Source organism: Anoplophora glabripennis, unplaced genomic scaffold (assembly GCF_000390285.2).
Source record: "Anoplophora glabripennis isolate ALB-LARVAE unplaced genomic scaffold, Agla_2.0 scaffold138, whole genome shotgun sequence".
Classification (NCBI taxonomy): Eukaryota; Metazoa; Arthropoda; class Insecta; order Coleoptera; family Cerambycidae; genus Anoplophora; species Anoplophora glabripennis.
Genome location: NW_019416326.1, coordinates 606,877 through 631,937, shown reverse-complemented (window position 1 = coordinate 631,937; position 25,061 = coordinate 606,877).

Sequence of the window (25,061 nt, the reverse complement as noted above, 5' to 3'; positions counted from 1 at the left end):
AAATTGCTCATCAAAATTTAGCTGTGTATACCAAATTTCATTCATTTATCACAACGCGATTGAGAGATATTGCAAAAAAATGATTTCCATTCCTCCCTCTTCAATGGGTCCCTGTGCCCTTAGGAAGCATTTCCGGACCCATGTTCATATGAACTTTTTTACTTAGTTTTGATCATAGAATCGGCCCGTTCAGGGTTGGCAGCTAATTATGAGACACCCTGTATATGAGTATAACGTTCCGCCATTACCTCTGTTTTTCATTTTTATACTTTGCACCCTATTACAATGATTTATCGAAGTAAAATGATGGATGAGATGCAATGGCTTTTGATTTGTTGAAATACGATAGTACTAATGAAATATTTTAAAAGCAAAATCGCTGGTTTTATACATGATTTTAAAAGTTTAAGTGGTTGCCACATTGAGAGTAGCCGGTCAAATTCAATTAAACTAGATTAGCTTATCTAGGTAACGACAAAATATTTGTTTGAACTCATTTCCGCAGTCGCTTTTTTGCCACTTTTTCAGTTTCCTGGCCCACAGTGCGCCCCAAGAAAGCCACGTCGGTCTCGATCCAATGTCAAAGTGATGCTCACTGTTTTTTTTCCGATGACAGGACTTGTGCATTGTGAATTCTTGCCTCAAGGTAAAACATTGAACCATGTGTATTATTATCAAGGAATTTTACAACGGCTACGTGAAAAAATTCGCAAAAACAGACCAGAGTTGTGGCGAAACAACTCATAGTTCTTGCACCATGACAATTCGCCCGTACATTCAGCTTTACCAATTCATCAATTTTGTGGCAAACATCAGAGTACCGTCTAGCCTCACCGTCCTTGCTCACCAGACTTGTCTCCTTGCGATTTTTTCTTATTTCCGAAATTAAAATCAGTGTTGAAAGTACGCCGCTTCCAGACATCAAAGCAAATTCGCCACATATTTTAAAGGTCATTTTAAATTAAGCTATCCAGGATTGCTTTGCGATATGGAAACACTAGGAAAAGTGTGTGAATAGAAGAAGGCAGTGCTTTGAAGGAGACAAGGACCAAAATAAAGTTCGGTTGTTTTCTGAACAGACCTCGTACATAATACCACAAATGTTTTTTATATATATTCAACAAGTGTGTAAAGTTCAGGAAATGTAATAATGGACATAAAAAATAAAAATATGCCTTTTTCGTAATTCTGAATGTATAGCTTGATTACTGTTTTATACCCGGTTGTATACGAGGGTGGTCTGAAGAGTTTCCGACCTCAACATGAAGATGGCAGCACTCGTAAATAAAAGCTAGTGAATTTCGTTGGTCATCTGTTGACAGTTACTCACCAAAGTTTCAGCCATTTTGGACGCGCAGTTGTTATGTAGCAGTCGTTTAGTGAGTTGATGCGAGTGTTTTTATGAAAAAGGACAGAATCTAGTATCGAGCTGTCATTAAATATTTGTTTTTGAAAGGCAATACGCTTACGCAAATCAAAAATGAGTTGGATTCTGTGTATGTGGACTCTGCACCATCATTTACCACAGTGAAATTTTGGGCAGCTGAATTTAAACGTGGCCGAAAGAGCTTGGGAGACGATGCACGTTCGGGACGTCCAAAAACTGCAACTACCGACGAAAACATCGCCAAAGTTCACCAAATGGTGCTAAACAACCGCCGAATTAAACTGAGAGAGATAGCAGAGGTTATGAACATGTCAAAAGAACGTGTTTGTTACATATTAAATCGACATTTAAACATGAGAAAGCTGTCCGCGCGTTGGGTGCCGCGTTTGCTTACGTTAGACCAAAAACGTGTTCGAATGAACATTTTCAACGCTCTGTTGGCGCAGCTTAGGCGCAATAAATCCGAGTTTTGGTGCCAATTAATTACTGTAGATGAAACTTGGATACTGTAGTATAACAACCCTAGGTTCGACAAAAAATAAGTAAACGTAGTTGTGGCCAAAAACATGTGATCGTCATAAGGAATCCCTACGTTGTGTGTATCTATTTTTATATTGACCGGAAGGCGCTGGCTACTAACTTTGTAGAGGGGATGTATGGTTTAATTATATAAAACAAAAGCAGAGTAAATACACCTAACCTTTATTTACATACAATTCAAATTAAACATGTGACAAATAGAAAGAACAACAAAAACATTAACAACCATTAAACATAAAAGGAGAGTGCCAGGCTCACCTAGAGCTCCTGTGGGGAAAGAGCATGGCAGAGAAACCCACGATCGTTGCTCTTACCACCCAAATATAAATACAAAACAACCGCTAACCAAAGGTATAAATTAAGAACCTTTGCTAATGATAAATAAGACCTGTCTCATTTAATGTGTCACTAAATGTCATCTGTTACCTCATATTAGTCATACACACTTCCAAGTAAAACTGAAGAGGTTTGGTGTTAGTTAGCCGGCAGAGCCGGAAGGTACTGGAGTCCCATACGGGAGGCAATCCAGCTATAGTTGAGATTTCGGAATATCCTTCATAACACTGGAGTCCCATACGGGAGGCAATCGAGCTTAATCCAGATTCGTTCCGCACGGGCGAAAATGTTAGTAAACTCAACAAGGCTTATATAGACGTATGACATAAAGTGAGCACAAGAAATCAAATAACTACTTAGTCATGGTAAAACAAGTTAAATGTGAAATAAAGAAGTCGTTATTGCAATATCCGGGCGGTCACGACAATATACATATTTTAACATGTAATAAATAACGAGCAATCATCTATAATAATAACTGTAACAATTTTATATTAGGAAAATACACGCCCCTGAGGGTAAGACAATAAAGGCTAAACATACACAAAGAATTATTATTATGAAACATCTATGTTTTTCGTATAACGTATTCAAGACAAAAACAAGTTAGATGTGAAACAAAGTAGTCGTTATATATATATATATATATATATATTGAAATACATATGATTTTAAGTGATTTTGATAAATTAAATGTAGAATAAACTTAGATTATTTACGTATGAAGATTAAAATTAAACAATGATTGAACAATAAGTCACAAGAAATGCTAAAAAGTTATATTATATAAAATGAAATATCATATTGATTTAAAAAAAAGATGGAATTAAATTATTAAATTATTAGTATTATTAGAATTACTTATTAAATAATCATTTGGAAAATTAAATTAAAAAAAAATTATATTGTTATTATATGTAAGAACGTTGTAAATTATAAATATGTTTGTATGGTAACGAGGTTTTGAATGGAAAATTTAAATATAAAAAGAAAGGAAGAGAAGGTGGTGAAAAAAGATGTCAAGATAGTTTTTTCTGACAGAACGTTGATATTTGGAAGAGAAAAGAAAGAATAATCAGCAAATCAGTCTGTATTATTACAAAATACTTCGTTGGATGAAATTTAGAAGTTGATTTATCATTGTATTCAGGATTTGGCAGTTATAATATTGCAGAAAGAAATTTGAATTTAAATAGAATGTGAATCCGAGTGTAGGATTAGTATAATACAAGTGGAGTCTAATATCTACAAGGACATAAAAAAAGGTGTTGGACAGACAATCAGTAAGTGAATAAGTTTTGTTGTGTACGTCAAAGTAGAATAACATTATAGTCAAAAGAACGTCGAATTTTAGCTACTAAAGAATTGTTTTGGACAGTTAGAGTAGGTGTAAATATAAGATATAGAAAAAGCAAATGTAAATAATGAATAAATTTTGGTAAAAAAAGAAATTATAGTTAAAAAAATTTATAGTCCATGCTATGATTTAGAAACCAAATTTTATTGATATATAGTCAGTCAGAAACATTTAACTTAATTTTCCAAGAAACATTTTTATAATTATTGGTGATTCATTTTATGTGTTGTAAAAAAAAATATTGATAATATACTGTAGATAATTTTGTTCAAAGCATTTGATTTTTTTTTATGAAATTTTGAACCGCTCCTGAGGCAAAAGATTTATTGTTTGAATTATTAGTAGTTTTTTTTATAGAATAATAATCAAGTTACTTAAAGTTATAAGATAAAAAAAAAATAAAACAAAATAAATAAATAAAAGTTCCCAAATAAACAAAATCAATTGAAGTAAAGGACTTGAAAAATAATAAAATTATATTCTGTTATTGTTTTTATTATTGTAATTGAAAATGTTACAAATAATTAAGTTTTGTTAAATCCTAATATAATATTTATGATAATATATACGACAATATATGTATGCACATATATATTTTCACATGTAATAAATAATGGGCAATCGTTTATAACAATTGTAACAATCTTACGTTAGGAAAATATACGCCCCTGAGCATAAAACAATGAAAGCTAAACTTACAAAGAATTATTATTATGAAACATCTATAACCATCACAATCATAAGATTATACAGAACAATTAACAACAAAGCACTTAAAGAATATTACCTGCTAACTAATAACGGTTAAACACTTAATTTTCCACTGCTTCTATATTTTTCGCACTACACTGATCGTCTTACTTTTCACTTCGCGCTAATCTCACTTCAACTGCCTATCTTCAACTAACTTAGGCTTCCTTCCAGCATTCCCTACCTAAGTGCTTGTTTTTTGTGCTTCCTTCTAACTGTCAATATTACGTTTTCATTTTTATACAACACTCATGTAGCAGGTGACGTGGAAGTTGATAAGATAAGTACGGTTCTGCACAATACACCATTATACGCCCGAAAAAAAAAATAGTCCAAACAGTGGACTGCAAAGGGGGAACTGGCTCCAAAAAAAGCAAAAACTATTTTTTCGGCTGGGAAAGTGATGACAACTGTTTTTTGGGATAGTCATGGAGTTATTTTAATCCATTATCTTCAAAAAGGAAAAACCATTACAGGAGCATACTACGCATCATTACTTGACAAGCTGAAGGCAGAACTGGCGGAAAAACGGCCACATTTGCAGAAAAAGAAAATCCTGTTTCATCAAGACAACGCACCGTCTCACATCTCGCGGTTGCCATGGCGAAAATCCACGAATTACGGTTTGAACTGCTTGACCATCCGCCTTACTCACCAGATCTAGCCCGAAGCGACTTCTTTTTGTACCCTCATCTAAAAATTGCGCTCGGAGGACAGATATTTTCGTCAAATGAAGAGGCAATCACCTTCGTGAACAATTATTTTGCAGAGAAAAACGCCGAGTACTATTTGGACGGGTTACAGAGATGGGAGCATCGCTGGGAGAAGTGTGTAGAGTTACAAGGAGACTATGTTGAAAAATAAAAAAAAAAATCTGAAAAAATGTCTTGTATCTTTGTTAGGTTGGAATCTTATCAGACCACCATCGTACAGTGAAGAGATATTGTTTCTAACTTGCTTAGATTTTCTAAAGCCCACGTCAAAAATTCACTGAAAATTACGCATACACACTTCAATCTACAAAATATTTTGTCTGGAAAAAGCATTCATTATATAAAAAATGATTAAATCTTTTAAAACTTATGTCACGTCGATTTCAGATTTAGACAATAACAATCATTAAGATCTGTAATAATTGGCAAATATCCAATTTATGTAATTTCCTTGTACAATTTTACATTTATCTCACATTTCAATTGGCATTACTGTTAACAAATAATATATTTTAGTCGCAATTTTATACTATAAATTTTTGCGTGTACAAAATTTGTTCCTTTACTTTTCCGACGCACTGTATATTATAGTAAACAAATAGAAGCGCCATTAAAAAAATGTTTGTACATAATTTATTTAATGGTCTCGTCTTAATAACCTTCAAGATGTTCTGTTTGGCAAATGCGATTATTACATAAATTAATAAAATTCATGTTACACTGATATCGGATTTCATTTCGGGTCATAAAAGTCTGTTTAATTGACAAATATCCAAGCGTGTCTGCACGTTTAATGGATTTTATATATGATTTCTATTTAATTCGTACACAGTTGTCTAATATTTATTTTATTCATTCTGGGAAAATTTACAATAATCGTTTATCTCATTATCGAAATACCAACGGGTTACCTTTTTCAGACCCTAAATTCAAACTGCATAATGATAATTTGAATTTCTTCGTGATGGAAAGACCATTATTATGTTAATTTATACTAAAAATAATTAGTGAGTGCTTTTCGTTATAATTGTACACCATTTATATCGTGTATCCCAAAATTTAGGCAAGATCTGAAGTTTGGGCGATTTACGTGTTAAAGTGTTTACGCGATAAACGAAAAAAAGACAGCTGACAATTCAGGGTTATTAAAAATGGAGCGCTACATGAAAGAACAACGCGTTTTCATTGTTGAGCAATATTTTAAAAATAATTTTTCTAAAATATGCTCAGTGATTTAACTTCATCAACTATGAAGAGATTAATTGAAAAATTCAGTTTGTCAGAGTGTTGCTGAGAGTCCGGGAATATCAATTCGGCATCGTCAAGAATTGGACATTTGGAGAAGCTCTCTACAGCGTATTCTCACGAAAGATCTGCATCTTTATGCTTACAAAGTTTAATTGATTCAAGACCTGAAGCCTACTAGCCAAGTGGGTGCTGATTTTTCGAACAAAATCATTTTCAGCGATGAGGAACCTTTTCATCTTGATGGCTTCGTTAATCGACAAAATTGATGCATTTGGAATTCAGAAAATCTAGGAGTGATTGTTGAGAAACAAATGCACCCACAATGTGTCACTGTTTGGTGCGGATTTTGGGTTAGAGACATCATCGGACCATTCTTCTTCGAAAATGCGGCTGGTCAGGCAATAACGTTTAAGGAGTAAGCATGTAAATCCAGATAAATCCAGTTTTTGGTTGGTGCGTTTTTAAAGTCGATATCAACTAATTCGTGTGAGCTCTATTGAGCGAGGTCGTCAGAATCACGATAAATCCTATAGAAAATCAGCTCTAAAACCAACCGTTTCAAGCAAACGTAGATAAATCCACGAAAACTCTGGATAAATCCAACTTTCAAGCAAGCCAAGTTAAATCCTAATTCATATTCTTGCATGCGTTACGCTACTTTGTAAATCGATATTGAGAACAGCTCCAAAGAAGTTTCCTGTAATATTTTGATACTTAATAGCTGTGTAGTTCTCTAAACACTAAACAGATGCTAAGAAATTAATGTGTTGTTAGTCAGACTGTCATTTGGACGGCGTTATGCAGAAAGCTACCAACCCACAATATACCAGATATTGAGTTAGGTGCATATTTGGTTAATAAAATACGCGTTCTGCATTCTGTAAAATCCTACCAAGCCTCAATAAATTATATACCCTATAAAACTATAAAATGCTAACCCACATTATGTATTTTGTTGAAACTTTTAATTTGCAGAAACCTACCAGCCCACTTGGTATTATACTTATAATTTGCAGAAACCTACCAATCCACTTGGTTTTACTTTAATATAGCGCCAGATGCACTCAAGTGGGTTGTTAGCTTTCTGCAAATATGGGGTTCTTCAATTACAATCAATCAAAATAGAAAAACAAGAGCCATTTTGGCTAATGATACAGCAACATGATTTTTCACAACCCTATCAAAAAATTTCGATCAAAAAATCTTCTCGAGGTAGACCTGGTAACGAAGAAATTTTTAGTGACTTAATACCACTGTGGCCCAACGGAAAGCCTATCGCTGATGCGAAATTGCAGAATTTAAAGGAAATGATGCATCTTATTCCTCCAGATGCATTGCCTTTTTATCAAAATTTACAGGGTAACAATATAACTGAAGATGTTGAGGGTTACAATGTTGAAGATTTATATTTTGAAGTGGACGATGTAGAATAAAATAAAAACTTTATAAAATTAATAGTTTGGAATTTCATTATCTTGTTTTCTGATAAATAAAAATAATTATTTTTCATACTACTTTTGCTTTAATTCAAAATTATTGGTATTAGTTCCCAGTTTTGCAAAATGCAAAAACCTACCAACCCACAAAAAGTCGCCATTTTTACCTTTATTTTATATATAAAATATTTAAACATAGGTAGAATATCAAAAGACCTATCTTGAATTAAAAGAAAGTTACAAAGTAGTATTTAAACATCCTACAGATTTTTTAAATTAATAGAAACTTTAGTTTGTTACTATTGTGGGTTGGTAGCTTTCTGCATAACGCCATCCATTTGAGTTTCTACCTGTAGTCTAGGAGCCAGATAGGGTTCCGTGGCCAATCAGAGTGCCACGGCTGCAAACAACTTATTCTTAAGTATTTTGACCTCCTAAATCCAAAAAACTTGGTCGCAAAACCTGAAAGTGGTCGGTTTAATTGTTATTAACAAATTAAATGTTTATATGGCTGTAAAAAGTTTAATTTTATAGCTGGTACAATTTTTTATGCGTTAATAGTTACGTTTTCTCATACCATACCATACAATTATTTACATATTCTAATAACATAACCTCATTACTGATCTGAGGGTGGAAATCTGTTGGGTTGGTACTTCGGAACTTCACGAAGAAATTGACGAAAATTAGAACATGCTCCAATTCGTCAAGAACTTGATGAATAAATTGATGAAGTTATTTGACAGCTGATNTAACGTTTAAGGAGTAAGCATGTAAATCCAGATAAATCCAGTTTTTGGTTGGTGCGTTTTTAAAGTCGATATCAACTAATTCGTGTGAGCTCTATTGAGCGAGGTCGTCAGAATCACGATAAATCCTATAGAAAATCAGCTCTAAAACCAACCGTTTCAAGCAAACGTAGATAAATCCACGAAAACTCTGGATAAATCCAACTTTCAAGCAAGCCAAGTTAAATCCTAATTCATATTCTTGCATGCGTTACGCTACTTTGTAAATCGATAGTGAGAACAGCTCCAAAGAAGTTTCCTGTAATAGTTTGATACTTAATAGCTGTGTAGTTCTCTAAACACTAAACAGATGCTAAGAAATTAACGTGCTGTTAGTCAGACTGCCATTTGAGTTTCTACCTGTAGTCTAGGAGCCAGATAGGGTTCCGTGGCCAATCAGAGTGCCACGGTTGCAAACAACTTATTCTTAAGTATTTTGACCTCCTAAAAACAAAAAACTTGGTCGCAAAACCTGAAAGTGGTCAGTTTCATTGTTATTAACAAATTAAATGTTTAAATGGCTGTAAAAAGTTTAATTTTATAGCTGGTATAATTTTTTATGCGTTAATAGTTACGTTTTCTCATACAATACCACACAATTATTTACATATTCCAATAACATAACCTCATTACTGATCTGAGGGTGGAAATCTGTTGGGTTGGTACTTCGGAACTTCACGAAGAAATTGACGAAAATTAGAACATGCTCCAATTCGTCAAGAACTTGATGAATAAATTGATGAAGTTATTTGACAGCTGATTTGGTGCATTGCACTTTTCCAATTTCTTGATGAAGCGACTTCATCAATTAATTGATCAATAAATTGTCATTGTAAAACAGCTATAAGGTTTATGCCGACAGGCCCATGACTACCCACGCATTGAAGGAGAATTGAGCCCTGTATCAACGAAATTCAGCCGCATTTATGCAAAACGGTCATGGAAAACTTGGACAAGACAGTGCATAACTCTATACTATACAGAGTGTTCTGAAAGTCCGGGAGGTGTTTCTACGGATTAAAACAATAACAGTATGTAATGGAAATTTTTTTCGGATTGTTAATTGTTTGCATGTTATAGCTTGTCACGGTTGACAGTAGCCTACTAGATAATGTATTAAAGAAATTTAATTTAATTTGTAATATCTCAGTGGCGTACCATTTTTTTTCTTAAAAAAAATTGAAATTATTACCCGTACGCGCGCCAATTATGAACATAAAATTCTTAATTGCGTGTCAAAAAATGCGCAATCGACCGGTTTTAAGAAAAACTTTGACACCCCGTATCTCGGAAAACGAATTATCTGCGGACATACGTTTATAAGCAAACAGCCAATATATTCTCATGTAGAACCACCCCCTGAAATTTGTCGCACTTATTTACTAACACCCTGTATATCGGCTTGAATAAAGAGTACATAATTTTTTGTGATATTGTTTCTCTTTTCAATAATGTTTAAATTTCTGTGATGTCTAACAAGAGAAAAAAGTTATGAACAAAACAAATTTTGAGTTCTAGATAAAGTTACCTCTAGACTAATCGACCTTGAATTGAATAAGTTATGTAAGTAGAAAAATAAAAAAAATTGTAGAATCACTAGAATCACCTCCCGGAGATTCCTGACGGACATTCGGAACACTCTGTATGAATTAATAAAAAATTTACAATTTTTTACATTGTATTTCAATTATTTTTGTAACTTTGCAGTGTTTTTTTGAAAAGCAAAATTTTGGAACGTACTGTATGTATATCGTGATGTATTAAGCGATTATAGGCATCATTAAAATTTTGTAACTTCTTTAATTAGTCCGTGGCGACTTAATACCCTACAAAATATTCTGTTTCGCAAATGCATTTATTACATAAATTATTAAATCTTTTAAAATTTATGTCACACTGATTTCGGATTTCGCCAATAACAATCATTAAGGTCTATTTAATCGGCAAATATCCAGGTATGTCTGGCGGCAATTCGAAAGTTGGCGTACGCCTCGGGTCGCCGATGCGGTATATTCTTCATAACGGCACCTCTGCGTGAATATACATATTTGTTTATCAATTTACAGATTATTGGAAATTGTACACTTCTTGTATTGTTTCCTCGCCTGAAGAGAAAGTAGTGCTTCCCAGCAGCGACGTATAATTCTGTGTAAAATCTAATTGTATTCGGTGTTACGGTGACAATTGTTCCGTGCATATCATTTGCGTTTTATTACTGGTTTATCGCCTTCAGATTAGTGTCAATGTGTAAGGGGCAAGGTGTCAACCGGCTGAGCTTTGAAATTTGCATTTTTATGAACCACATTCTCGTGTTTAAGCATTCGTTAAAACTAATGGCCCTATTTTACTCCGGTGTAAGGGTATTAAGATACATTGGCGAATTCACTTTTTGTTGACTTCAACAAACATATGTAACATTATGTAAATGAAGATATGAAACTCTTGAATTGACAGTTTTGTCGTGAAAATGGAGACTGGCCACTTCTTATTATTCTTGTTCTAGTAGGTTTCGGATATACCTTTTGCTTAAAAGAATGATTAATTTTAATCTCAGATCTGCAGAAATTAACAGCCTGTATAATGAAAGCAACCGAGTCAGGTTTTGCATGGCGGCGAGTACAGAGGAATTGAAGATGGTCTCGGCAGCTTTCCTCTTGTTTAAATGATGATGATCTCCGGCGTATATTTTAGTGTGAAAGTTTAACTTAAGTTCATGAGAATTCGATGAACTTTGGTATTTTTTAACCTCATATCGAAGGGATTCGCAAAAATGATGGCGAAGCTTCTTCGAACATTAATAATATATCGTCGCGGCACGATGGTGCTGGAAATGTTGGAATTTAATAGATGAATCGAGAAGGAAGAAGGATAAAATGTGAGGTGACAGTTTCTTTAGGTCGATTGTTTAAAGAACAGAAACTGAATTTAATAATAAAATGAATATGTGAATCTTTTTTTATTTAATTGGATGGTTTGCCATATTAAAGAAAATAAAAAAATAATAAATAAACTCTTCAAAGTAATTAGTGTTTTTTTACAAGATTTTTTACTTATTTTCTCTATTTGGTTTAAATTTGATAACGCACTTGTCTCACATTCCCAAATTTTGTATACAACGGTAAAATAATTCATCGAGATGGACCAAAATTGCTTTAAAAATAAGAAAATTCAAGGTGGTTATATTAAAACCGCCTTTTTTTTGGTTTACAAATTTTGGGTAAAATGTTCGACTGCACTGAATTCTCATAAACATTTTCAAAAATAAAAATTCTTAAAAAGAATGTGGAACCAAATAAGTAGAAGAATAAAACCACATTAATTTTTTTATTAGTTGCGCTAATTTTGTAATTCGCAAAGGTAAAACAAAAACGTTTCTCCCAAAACGATTGTTAGGGGTTCTTCAGACTTTCAGAAATGGGATACGAATTTCAGCTTTTAATCAACTGCTTTACATTTGAGTGATGGTAAGATATAACCTACTGCTGCAAAAAAATCCTTGTAATAAATTAATTCAAAATTCTTATAAATGTTTGGAAAGCTTTCAAAGAAGTGCTTTGAAAATTTGGATTCTAGAGTCCAGGTACAAAATGTACTTACTCTTGGTTGATAAAAATTGATCATAACTTTGTTTTCAGTCTGTGTATGAAGTTTTAATAGAAAAATATTATTCTCTTATCTATTTCAAAAAAATAAAACAAGCATATTTGTTTTTTGTTTGTTTATGTGTTTTTATGTTTTATAAATTTAACCGTTTTCGATTTTTTTACTGTTTTTCCATTGGATGTTATTTAATTTTCAAGATAAAAGTTTTTATAGTTACTTACTTAAAACTACCATGGTAAGATTTGGTTATTTCGAAACAAATCGTATTATCGTAATTTTAATGGACGTTGCGTCGTACGTATCTCACGTATTTAGAAACGTACCCGATTTGTTTGTTGAGTACATTTTGTAACGACCTCTAGCGTCTTCAGCACAATTAAGTCCGGATTCGTTTTCCTGGGCCCAGAAAAGCCCCGAACCCAACTTTTTAAAGTAATTCTTTGAAAACTTTCTAAAAATTTTAAGAATTTTGAATTCAAAATTTTAACTTTAACACCCTGTAACTTTTTTATTATCCACAATTCCACAATCCCATCCTTGTTTTGTGTCCCATTAATTTCGGGACACTCTGTATAATCTTTAACTGAGGGAGGTATATTTAAAGTATATTGAGAGAGAAGTATTTTATAATTCCTAGGGAAATGAACAGCTATTTCCTGAGAACAAGGCAAACATTCTGGAAGCTGAGCTAGTTAAAATTGATTTATCCTTTGTATAATTGATTTTCGAGTCAAGTTTCGGATAAAATTAAAATGTCCTGAGAAAATTTTGGGGCATTTAATAATAAAGACCGAAGTTGTGTACGTATACCTGTAGAGTACAGGTAATACACAGGGTGTAGCGTGTATAATCTATAAAAATTAAACTAAAGCTTCCTGATTAAGTTACATTGTCAAAAAAATTGTGCAGTCAACTGATTTTGTAGCTGTATTGAATTCATTATTCACTTAATTATTAAGTATTAAGCATCGCCTATCGAAGTGTTAAAAAGTGAAAGATTCCAGACAAAAGTTTTTATTTTCTAATTTCACGATAGTGACAGTGTAATTTTTATAAAGAAGTAAAAAATAAGAATAGCGTGCCGATTACATTAAAAACGAGATTCTTATTTCTTACTTTGCTTAATTTTTTAGTTTGTGCACAAATTAGTTTTCAAATGAACCGAGAAAACAATGCATTTAGTATTTCCGAACGTTTCGATATGGTGTTAGTGTATGGTGCAGCCGGAGAAACTGCGCTCGCGTCAACTAGGTTGTACCGGGAACGATGGCCACAACGTCACCCCCCATGTGCAAATACAATCCTACGACTGCGAGATACGGGAAGCATTATTCCTGGAGGAGAAAGACGTGGTCAGCAAGTGAACCTTAATGTTGAAGATGCAGTGTTGGAAAATCTTGACGAAGACCCCACAATCAGTACTCGACGACTCCCACAGCAAGTAAGAACCTCATCTCGTACCGTACATCGCATCTTAAGACGCCAGCTGTTGCACCCCTATCATCTGCAACCAGTTCAACAGATTTTACCCCCGGATTGTGATCAACGAATGCGTTTTTTGCAGATGGGTTTTACGGCAATGTGCTAATCAAGTAGACTTTCCTACTTACGTTTGTGTAACAGATGAGACGACATTTACCCGTGTTGAAGTAAATTTCCACAATATGCACATATGGGCCGATGAAAATCCTCACGCGATTAGGGAAACTCATTTTCAACATCGTTCTCGGTAAATGTTTGGACTGGCATAATAGGCGATGTACTTGTGGGTCCCTATTTCTTTGAAGGACGACTAAATGGACCAACATTTGCTGACTTTTTGGAGCACCGGTTGCCTGAATTATTGGACGATGTGGCATTACAAGTTCGGGCACGCATGTTTTATCTTGAAGATGGGGCTCCTCCAGAGAAGTAACGACAATTTTGAATGAAATGCTTCCTCAGCGATGGATCGGCGCGTTGGCCCTGTGCCGTGGCCACCTCGGTCACTCGATCTAATTCCTAATGGACTTTTATCTTTGGAGTCACTTAAATTCATTGGTTTACATTACTCCAATTGCTACGGTGCGGTGGAAGAATTGCGGAACCGTATACTTGAAGCTGCTGACACAATTTGGGGAATACCTGGAATTTGAGAAAATATTCGCCAAAATTCGTCGTTGCCATGCCTGTATCCGCACTAATAGGGATCAACTTGAACATCTTCTCCTTCTGAATGGTAAGTTTTATTTCATTTTGTTCCATATTTTAATGGAGTTCGTTTAGTGCACGCAGTTGGCAATTACAGATGCTTACGGATGTGGTTTTGTTTGCGAACTCTTGCAGTAACGACAATGCATTTAATATAGTAATTACTATTAATTATTGTAATAAGAAAATATCAGTTTTTTTTTAATATCTATTTTTCTTCTTTNTCGTTTAGTGCACGCAGTTGGCAATTACAGATGCTTACGGATGTGGTTTTGTTTGCGAACTCTTGCAGTAACGACAATGCATTTAATATAGTAATTACTATTAATTATTGTAATAAGAAAATATCAGTTTTTTTTTAATATCTATTTTTCTTCTTTCTATGTATTTTTGCATTAAAAAATTCCCCCAAAATTAAGAAGTATCTTTCTATCCTTCAACGACGATTTGTTTACGCGGCTGGTCTACAGCACGTAACTCATCGTAGCACATGAACAGGACCGCTCCAGAGGATATATTTTGATCCATAATTGAACATCACTTTACGAAAAAAAAAAAACGCAAAAATAGATATTTTTCGTATAAGACTTTTCTATTACAAATATCGTTAGCAAGCTGTAGTTTAATTTTTATAGATTATACACGCCACACCCTGTAGAAAATAACTGAAATAGCCTTATTTGGATCAGAGGCGCTTGATCTAATCTAATTAGGTTTTTTGTCATCTTGTTTCTCTTAAACGTATTCATCTTAAAGCTTAGAACGGCTTTAATTGGTGCAGACACCGTATTGTGCGCAGCTGCCGAGTGCCGTACTTTTTTCCTCATTAGACAAATTCCTGCTTGCGAAAAAAGTGTTGCTCTACACGCGTGTTACATAAATAACTATTCCAGTTAACAAGGAAACAATTTACATCGGAACAAATTTAATCGAGCTTGAACGACGTAACTGAAATTAATTTAAGGTGGAACTAGGAAGCTCTGTTTTCCTCATTCGAACCCGACTTGTGCATTTATGTCAATATGTAATATCGGTAATCATAACATTGCAGGAACGGACCCATCTGCAACATACCAATTCAGCACGGGATCGTATAAGGTAGATTGTAAAAGTCGGCCTGGGGCTCTCTTTGATTTCTAGCCCCGGGGCGAGCTTTAACGCTTCTGCAGTTGGCCGGATGAGCAATATCACTGGTAACTAGATGTGTCTCGAAGTGAGGAATATTTTAGATTCTCGTCATACATACCTCGCCCCAGAAAGCACAAATTATAAGTTGTAAACGGAATTACATTATACGTGCATAATATTATAATGTTCTTTTTTTTTCAGTTGCAATTGCTTAACTGTTCAGCGCTATATATAGCTTCCTGCGAATGTTTTCTGCATAGATGTTGAATTGAAAGTTAGCTCAGGATTCATGTTAACCAGTTTCAGGTTGCCTGGTTGTTCTAGTGGAGAAAAGGTTTGAGTGTGTTCTATATTATCTATTTCACAGGTAGCAGGTTCCTTGAACTGTTTATACAGGGTGTTAATAAACTTATGTCAAAAAATTAAAGGGGTGAAAAAGGAGCAAAAACTGAGTTAACTGATGTCACAAACTTGTACGGGAAGTTTAAGGTCATAGAGGAAAAAGTTAATTAAAAATGTGTTTAAAACTGTTTTGGAATTGCTGAAATACATGAACTTTATCGCGGCGAGTACTTACAAAAAATTCTGTAACACTTTTTACGAGTTTGTAGGTTTCTTATGAAGTTGGACTGTATTCGAAAGTCAGTTTGTAATACATTGTTGTAGTGATTGATGTGCTGTTTTTCGAGAGTACGTTTAATAGCCGTATTTCCAAGTTTTCTTTTGAAAATGGCGCATTTATTTAGCAATCGCGAATATTATGATATGCGCATAATTTATGGCGAAGCAAGCGAAAATGCCTACAGAGCTTGTCAAGTGTACCGTGCAAGTTATCCTGAACGACGTGCCCCCGCACCGCGTACATTTGTTGCTGTAGCGCAAAAAATTTTGGACACCGGCGAAGTACACTGCCGGCCCTTTGAAAGTGGACGATTCATTTTTCTAATGTGATGTGGTCTACTTTTCTTATTATGACAAGTTTTTATATGTCAGTGTTATTAGTAATTTGCTTGGTAATTCAAGATGCCGCGTTTAATGGAACCAGAGAAAGTGAGAGCTATAACTTTACTTAGCTACTAAGCACCACCTAAGAATAAATCCTTTTAACACGGCAGTAATGGCTTCCTTTGAGACGAATTTTCCTGGATCAGTGCGAACAGCAAAGAAGCGGGTGAAAGATTCGGAGCTGAAGAATTATGTGGCCGTAAATATAGTTGCTTTGACTCCCCAGTATAAAGAACAGAGGTTAGAGTTTGCAAGACAATTTGTAGGAAGCCCAGACAACTTCTGGGCAAATATTATATTTTCAGACGAAAAAAGATTTCAGTCTTGTTCCGATGGTTCTGTCCGTGTCTACCCACCAGAGATTATAAGGTATTCGGAGCCTTATGTGAAACCCACCCAGTGCAGCGGAAGATTCTCCATTAACGTTTGGGCATGGATAAGCTGCCAAGGTCCTGGTCTTTGTTGGAAGATAGAAGAGCGCCTCACTGGACTGCGCTATGTGCGCATAATGGAAAAAGTTATGCTGCCATCCGTGACCATGCTGTATCCTCAGAATTTCACTTTCCAACAGGATAATTGTGCAATTCACACCTCAAGAGTTGCGTCAGAATGGTTCATTGATAATAATATCGATGTTTTACATTGGCCCTCAAAGTCCCCTGTCTTCACTCCTATCGAGGCTGGGGATATATATTGTGAAAAAAATTTACGACAGAAACTTCCGTCCAGCTAACGTCGAAGAACTTTGGTAGGCAATTGAAAACGCATGGGATAACATCACTGAGGATTATACAAGAACATTAATTTTATCAACGCCATGTAGATTGCAAAGTGTTATAGACAAAAATGGTGTTTGGACAAAATACTAACTACGAATCGCGTTTTTCTGACGACGAAAAGTGTTTCATTTTTAGATCTCGTTTGACGGCGAATAAATGGCCGTTGGAATGTATAATATATTTAAGTATTAGAAAAATAAATAATTTGCTACCTAGCCGATTTGAACCTCACATTTTCAAGTCAGCTTCACAAAGGCCAATTATAGACAATTTGCTTATAAGAGTCGTCCACTTCCAAAGGGCCGGCACTGTACAACCGCATCGAGGTAGCGACGGTGGCCCAGACCATTAATAATAATCTTCAATGTCGTGGAGATGATTTTAGATCTCGTCAGAGAAGTTCCGCATCGTAGCACTAGAAATATTGCACAGCAAGTAAATATTTCGTATCCTGTTGTGTGGAGGATATTACGAGAAGCTCACTTGTACCCATTTCATATTCAACGTGTTCAAGCGCTTACTCCTGAGGTTTCTACACTACGTCGAGGTTTTTGCGATTGGTTGCTTCAGGAACATGCAAGAAAACCTCAATTTACAGCCCAAACACTTGTTACAGATAAAGCCTGTTTCAGTCGAAATGGTGTACGGAACGTCCACAACTATGGAAAATCCACACGAAATATGTCGCGGTGCCTTTCAGTAACAGTTTTCAATGAACATGTGGGCCGATATCGTTAATGACACTTTAATAGGACCTTTTGAATTGCCTAGACGCTTAGATGGTGTTTCATATCTAGTTTTTTTTTTACAAAATCGCTTACCGGAGTTATTGGAAGATGCGCCATTAAATGTTCGGCAAAATATGTGATTACTACATAACAGAGCCCCGCTCACTTTTTTCGGAGAATGCGCGACTTTCTAAACATTACTTTTCCTGATCGCTGGATAGGCCTTGTTAGATGGCCCCTCTGATCCCCAGACCTCACCCTTTTAGATTTCTTTTTGTGGGGATATATGAAAAGTGTCACGGAAGTTCGTGACATCGACCAACTCTGACATCGTATTGCCGAAGGTCGTAATACGATTCAAGAAGACGCGGCAACGTTGCAACGCGTGCGAATGAATTGGATACGTCACGCTCAAGTTTGTGTTCAAGCAAATGGTACATCGAACATCTTCTATGAAAATCAGCATTTCTCAAAAGGTGGCTATTGCAATGTTGAGGTAACTCAGATTTTAAAATTACATTTCACTCACCACAGATTTACCTCATTTTGAAATTACAGACATGTGGCAAAAATATTTGACATAAGTTCATTACCACCCTGTATATGTCTAGGAATGCTATTTACAAAAGAGACTGAAGTATTATGGGTATTTTAATATAGTGTAAACTAAAATCTCTTTAAAAAAATATTTCTAATTAAAAAAAAGTCGGTTAAAACTATTTAATGGTGTCCCAAATTATAAAAAAGGTGTACAATATTTTTCTAAAACTCTTCATCAAATCAAATCTGAAACATTCCAACTAAATGAAATATAACGAAAAACTGAAAAATGTTTTTTTTTACTTTGAGCTAAATCAATTTGCTTAGAACAGAAACTTGTCTATAACCGGTAATAAAATCTAAAGCATGGATATTTACAAATTGTTGTATTTTACTATAAAGCTTTACCTTATCCTCTCTATTTCACCCTATGGTAGGAAACATTTTATCGTTTTACTAAATAATGACCTAGTGGATCGGTTTTTGAGCTATGGATACGGATTCAACATCAAAAAATACACAAGATGCACTCATGTTTCTAGTACAAAATCTTTTTTTTTTTGTGAGGTTGTGTAACCAATATTAAAAAATTGCTGATGCGTTAAGATCGATACAGAAAACAGCAAAGCTGATATGAAATTGGGGAATTCTATTTTTCTTGCTGTTTATGTTTGTTCGTTTACTTTTGCAGGCGATAATCATTAAGACAGCATCGTCGTCGTATAGAAAGCGATACGCTAAGCAAAAAGAAACAAACGAATCGCTAAATAATTCTGTTACTTTTACTCTACGACTCCGAACGAGAGTCTCAAACGCTAATTGCCAAATAAGAACATATAATTTATATAGGATGCCTCCAAACAAGGTCAATTTAATATTTTTAATGCTTGAACGAGTGTCGCTGTAGAAATTAATTTAGCGCTGTCGGTTTTGATAGAAATTTCACCTTCGATGTATTACTCGAAACTACGGTATAGTAGTCTAGTTTTTGTTTTTTCTCTGTGTATTTGCCAAGTTACATTTACGACTACCTTGAAAATTGTTCTTTTGAGGAAATTATAAATATTTCATGGTACTACGACGTTTTGCTCTTGAGAAGAAACAATGAAGGTAGAGATGTTTTAAAATCTTATGAGCTTTGACCTTCATATGCGCAGAAACATAATTCCGACCGTCGCCTAAATTATTCTACATCCTAAAAACATTGCACCTATTATTCACAGTCTCTCTCGAGCTCTAGCGTAAACAAGCCTTTGATCCGATTACAAATATCATAATAAAATGCCCTNGTATTACTCGAAACTACGGTATAGTAGTCTAGTTTTTGTTTTTTCTCTGTGTATTTGCCAAGTTATGGCGGTTTTCCACTAGACGGACAGTTGAGTTTATGTCCTGTTTCAGTTTTCTAGAACAAAACAAAAACAAAACTGAAACAAACCCAAAACTCTTGTTTCCATCAAGTGGGCTACATTTTGTTCGAGTTTTGTTTTTGTTTTCGGTCCTTTTCCACTGGTTGTCGTGAGGAAGTCAAAACACATTTTTCCAATAACCAGCCAACATGTTTAGAGAAGATTTTTTTATTCTTAGTTATGGCTGGTTTATACTGAAGTCCTTAGAAAAAAGTGTGTCTACAGAGTGTCCCACCTCGAACTCCAACGATGGATATCTGGGAAACCGCTCTAAGGATTTTTTTGAAATCGTGATGGTGTGATACAGACCGTGGGGCCCACCATGTTAAAATATTTTCAAGGTCATCGTACTTCCGGTTACACCGGAAGTCGATACAAACTTTCTTATTTTAAATGGAACCCCCTGTATATTATTGCATTTTTGGAAACATCATCCATTTTTAAGTTGAAAACATATAGCACACTCCATACTTAGGATAGACCGTTTCCGAGATATTTCAATTTTTAAACAAAAATTGACAGATGCAGACTGTCAGCAAAATTTAGTTTTCCCGGTTTATTTTTTATGCAAATTGGACATTTTGTAGAGAAAGACCTACTTTATCGAATTTGACATGAAAATTTTCCAGTTTTTATACAGGGTGGTCAAAAAAATTTATCGAATATGAAGTTCAGAATATGTGGAAAACTCGAAATTTTTAAATGGAAGCCCCTAATTTTTTTGCACTAATATACAGGGGGTTCCATTTAAAATCAGAAAGTTAGTATAACTTCCGGTATAACCGTAAATACGATGACCTTGAAAATATTTTAGCTTGGTAGGCTCCACAGTCCGTATCACGCCATCATAATTTCAAAAAAATCCTTCGGGCGGTTTCCCAGATATCCATCGATGGAGTTCGTGGTATATGTACGGTTAAAGTATTTACCTACTTGGTTGGTTTGTATTCTAGCCAAGTAAACACTTTAACCGTACACATATATATTTTTTAATAGCTATAATTCATTAATGATTAAAATATTGTTTTTGGGAAGAAGAAAACGCCAACATAGATATTGGGTTGGATCACTTAAATAGAAAATACAACACGACCGTTTCCACTAACAGACTTGAGTTTCAAAACACGTCGATGTGACCGTTTTCGAGCGGGACCCGAAAAACAAAACAACTCCAACTGTCGCAAAACACGCCAGTCTTCAAAAAGTTTGCGAAAAGTTACAGTTTTGTTTTATTCGACATAAGTTTCTGTTTTGTTTTTGTTTTATCCGTTTAGTGAAAAACCGCCTTTTTGAAGCGGGACCCGAAAAACAAAACTCCAACTATCGCAAAACACGCCAGTCTTCAAAAAGTTTGCGAAAAGTTACAGTTCTGTTTTATTCGACAACAAGTTTGTGTTTTGTTTTTGTTTTGTCCGTTTAGTGGAAAACCGCCTTTACATTTACGACGACCTTGAAAATTGTTCTTTTGAGAAAATTATAAATATTTCATGGTACTACGACGTTTTGCTCTTGAGAAGAAACAATGAAGGCAACTAATTTACAAAGTATGGACTTTATATTATTACGTAAAAATATCTGCGACTATTTCCATTAATTTTCTAGTGCATATAAACAGTACCTTGTATACAGCGTATCACAAATTCAGTATAACTACATTAGTGTCTCCATTATTAGAGTTAGAAGGATACTTAAAAAAAGTGCAAAATTGTATGGTGACTTCAAATATCTTTTATAATTAACTCTTCTGTGGATTTTGAGATATTTGAAAAAAAATCCTATATTCTGTAACTTTTCCTATCATGTTAATACAGTATTGCCTTTTGTATATTGAAACTTTTTAATTTTGAAGGTTCCTCTTCTTCTTCTTTTAGTGGTTGGTTCTAATCAAGTCCCATAGCACTGCGGTCTTTTCAGGTCTATCGTGCGTCCCACATTCAGTGCTATTCAGCAAGTAGTTTTATCCTTTTTACAAAGATTCCTTGCCGACACTTCTCTCATCTCCTTGGGTTCTAGATAAGGTTTTCCCGGGAGCGTCATTCTACTACGTGTAAATTCTGGGCACTCGCCAAGCTGTACAGAGAGGTTTTCTCCAACAATTCACATCCTCGGCAGACCGGATTGTCTACAAGCTTTAGCTTGTATAGATTTTTCCTAACGTGACAGTGTTCCGTTATAAGTCCTGTTATTTTGCTAAGCCAAATTTTATTCAAGCTGAGCAACTTATTTGTTCTTTTCTTCAAAAAATACTCTATGTGTCTGTATGATACTTCTAGTTCATCACTTCTAGACTGTAGCTTGCACTCCATCTGGGTCTGAGTCCATATATTCCTGCATATAGGGCTTGTTAATGTGAAACCTTGGAATCATCTTCTTGGATACCATCCCCAGAGTTGGGTCCGACATATATGTTTTCATAATCCTGGAGTAGGGAATTACCTCTACAGCTAACCACTTTTCTCTTTCCACCACTGTATGAAGCGGTGGAAAATCACTTCCAGTTATACCCAAACAGGCCAGTATCGGGATTTTATTCAGTTTTTCCCTCGCTGTGGTCTGTTGTGTTTTTGCCACCCTACCACAGCGCCATAAAATAACCTACGTCTTGCTATCGATGCATAGATCCAGTATGACTTCAGCCTTCAGCAATGTAAATAAACTAGAATTTCATTTCAGATAGACTTAAAACCTGTAAAGAGTAGTGTAAATTAGGCAATGTGATCAGTGTACAGTTTTCAAACACCCAGAACAGACGATGGAATTAAATTTGCCTTCTAAAAATATTATAAATAAATAGTATAAAAATGTAGGAGTACAAGCAAGACCACACTATCGTAGTGAACATACCCTTTACAAATATAAAAAGAATATTGCACACCCAGCTGCTTCACCAATTAAAATCACAACATTTAGTCTCTTTTACTCCTCTAACCTCTGGTGCATTAACACGATCATCACTTTTAATGAATTCCATTACCATACAAATGTCTATTTTTGGTAAATTATTAGAAGCTTTCTCAAATCTTTCTGTAGCCATTGCAATTGTAGATAAATAAAGAAGAAAGTTAACGAGTGTAATTTTAATAACTTCACTTACACAGTACGAGTAAAATTAACATACAAGGTGTTTCAAAATTCGACGACAAAGAAAGTAGGAGGTTAATACAGAGCAAAAACTGAATAGAAAACCTTATTACACTTTCGAGCAGACAATTGCTTTTCCAGTTATCGTGATGACAAAGAAATTTTAAACAAATGAAAAGCAATAATATTAATTAATATAACTTTAATATTAATTAAAATTAATGATAATAAATTTTAAAGATAGGTAAGGATGAATTTTAACTATAAAAACAGTTCGAAATGTCCACCACCTGCTGCTAAACATCCTTCTGCACGTGTTTGCACTTGCTGAACTGCTGAGCATTATTCTCACGTGTCTACTAATAGAAAAATGCGTTCTTTTATCTTGTCTGATCAAAAAAGTGTAAAAAGGTTTTCTATTCAGTTTTTGCCACACTTACCGATCGGTGTCAACGTCAACAATGTCAACATGTGAATATGAATGACAGTCACAGTGGCAAATTACCGCAACCAACATTACTTAGCCCGTCCTAGAACAACTTTAATACGTCATCACCAATAGGATTACGTTTCGAATCAGCTTTAAATTTTTTAATTTTTGACCATTTTAAAAGGCATATAATTTAGTAAAACAGTATATACAATACCAATTAATGTAATATCTATGTTTTATACAGGGTGTTTGGAAAAGTTGGTACAAAGTTTAAGGAGGTGAAAGTAGAGCCAGAAATAGTTCCTATAAACATTGGTCCTCCAAAGCACCGTTACCGAGAAATGGTCCTCCAAATGGGTCTTATTTGGATATTTATTAAAATAATTTTCTTTCTGATTAAGATAACAGAATGAAAATTGTAGGTATTAATCATACCATAAGGATCTGTATGTGATTTTACTATAGCGGACTGTATTAAAGTTAAATGCTGTAAATGTCTGTGGTTACTCACCAGTACAGCAAAATGGTGGCCTCTCACTTCTGTCGCACTAGTAAGAATAAGAAGGAAGGAAAAGACAGGTAATAACACTAATACGACGAACTGGCGCGGCGGCAATTCTATGAATAAATTATTTCCACGAAAAAAAAAAACATTAACTATTATTATAAACTATTACTGTATTAACTATTGAACTTTTACAACACTTTTGTAATTGGGAACAATCCATCCCAATGAACGCGGTTCTATATCAGAGTTTTTTGTCACTGATACCAAAAATGAAAAATAAAAAAGGAACAGTTTTGTTTCAAAAATTGTACATAGTACGCCATCTGTGACAGAGGATAGGAATGCAATTAAAGAAAACATTCAAATTAATTAAGCCTAAACAGGGTCTTTTAACTACCATAAGTTTCATCAAAATCGGTTATAAAATAAGGATAGTTTTGTAACTACTCTTACAGAAATTTTTCGAATTTTTTTTATTCTTTTGAATTATCAAGCAAATAATATTATTTTTTAATGAATTGGACTTTTTTGAAGAAAAAATGTATCTACTTTTTTTCCGAATTCTGCGTAGTTTAGTCAGAAATAATTATTTTTTAAATAATATATGGCTCAGAACAGTAACTTTTTTATTTTCTTTGTTGTGATTTTTGTGCTCAACTTTGCATTTCATTCGATTTTTTTACAACCATAAACCATCATGTTTTTACTAACCGTGAATATACCGAAATGCATTTTATATATGGTTTATGTAATGGAAATAGTCTGGCGGCTCAAAAAGAGTATCGCCATACTCACGGTTAGTAAAAGCATGATGGTTCATGGTTGTAAAAAAACGAATGAAATGCGAAGTTGAGCATAAAGATCACAACTAAGAAAATGAAACATAAGAATTTAAATCATAGCACGTATCGAGAAAATGTTGTCTTCAGTGGACATACAACTCTCGGTACAGTTTTTACAAGGTAAAATACCCTAAGAAGCAATAATTCTTAGCATTGAAAGCTAAATAAACATTTTATCATTACTAAGGCAACAGAAAAACCTTTCCTGACGACTCCAGAACAAGCAGTGTTTAAGATTGGACTAAATCAAAAGCTATTTC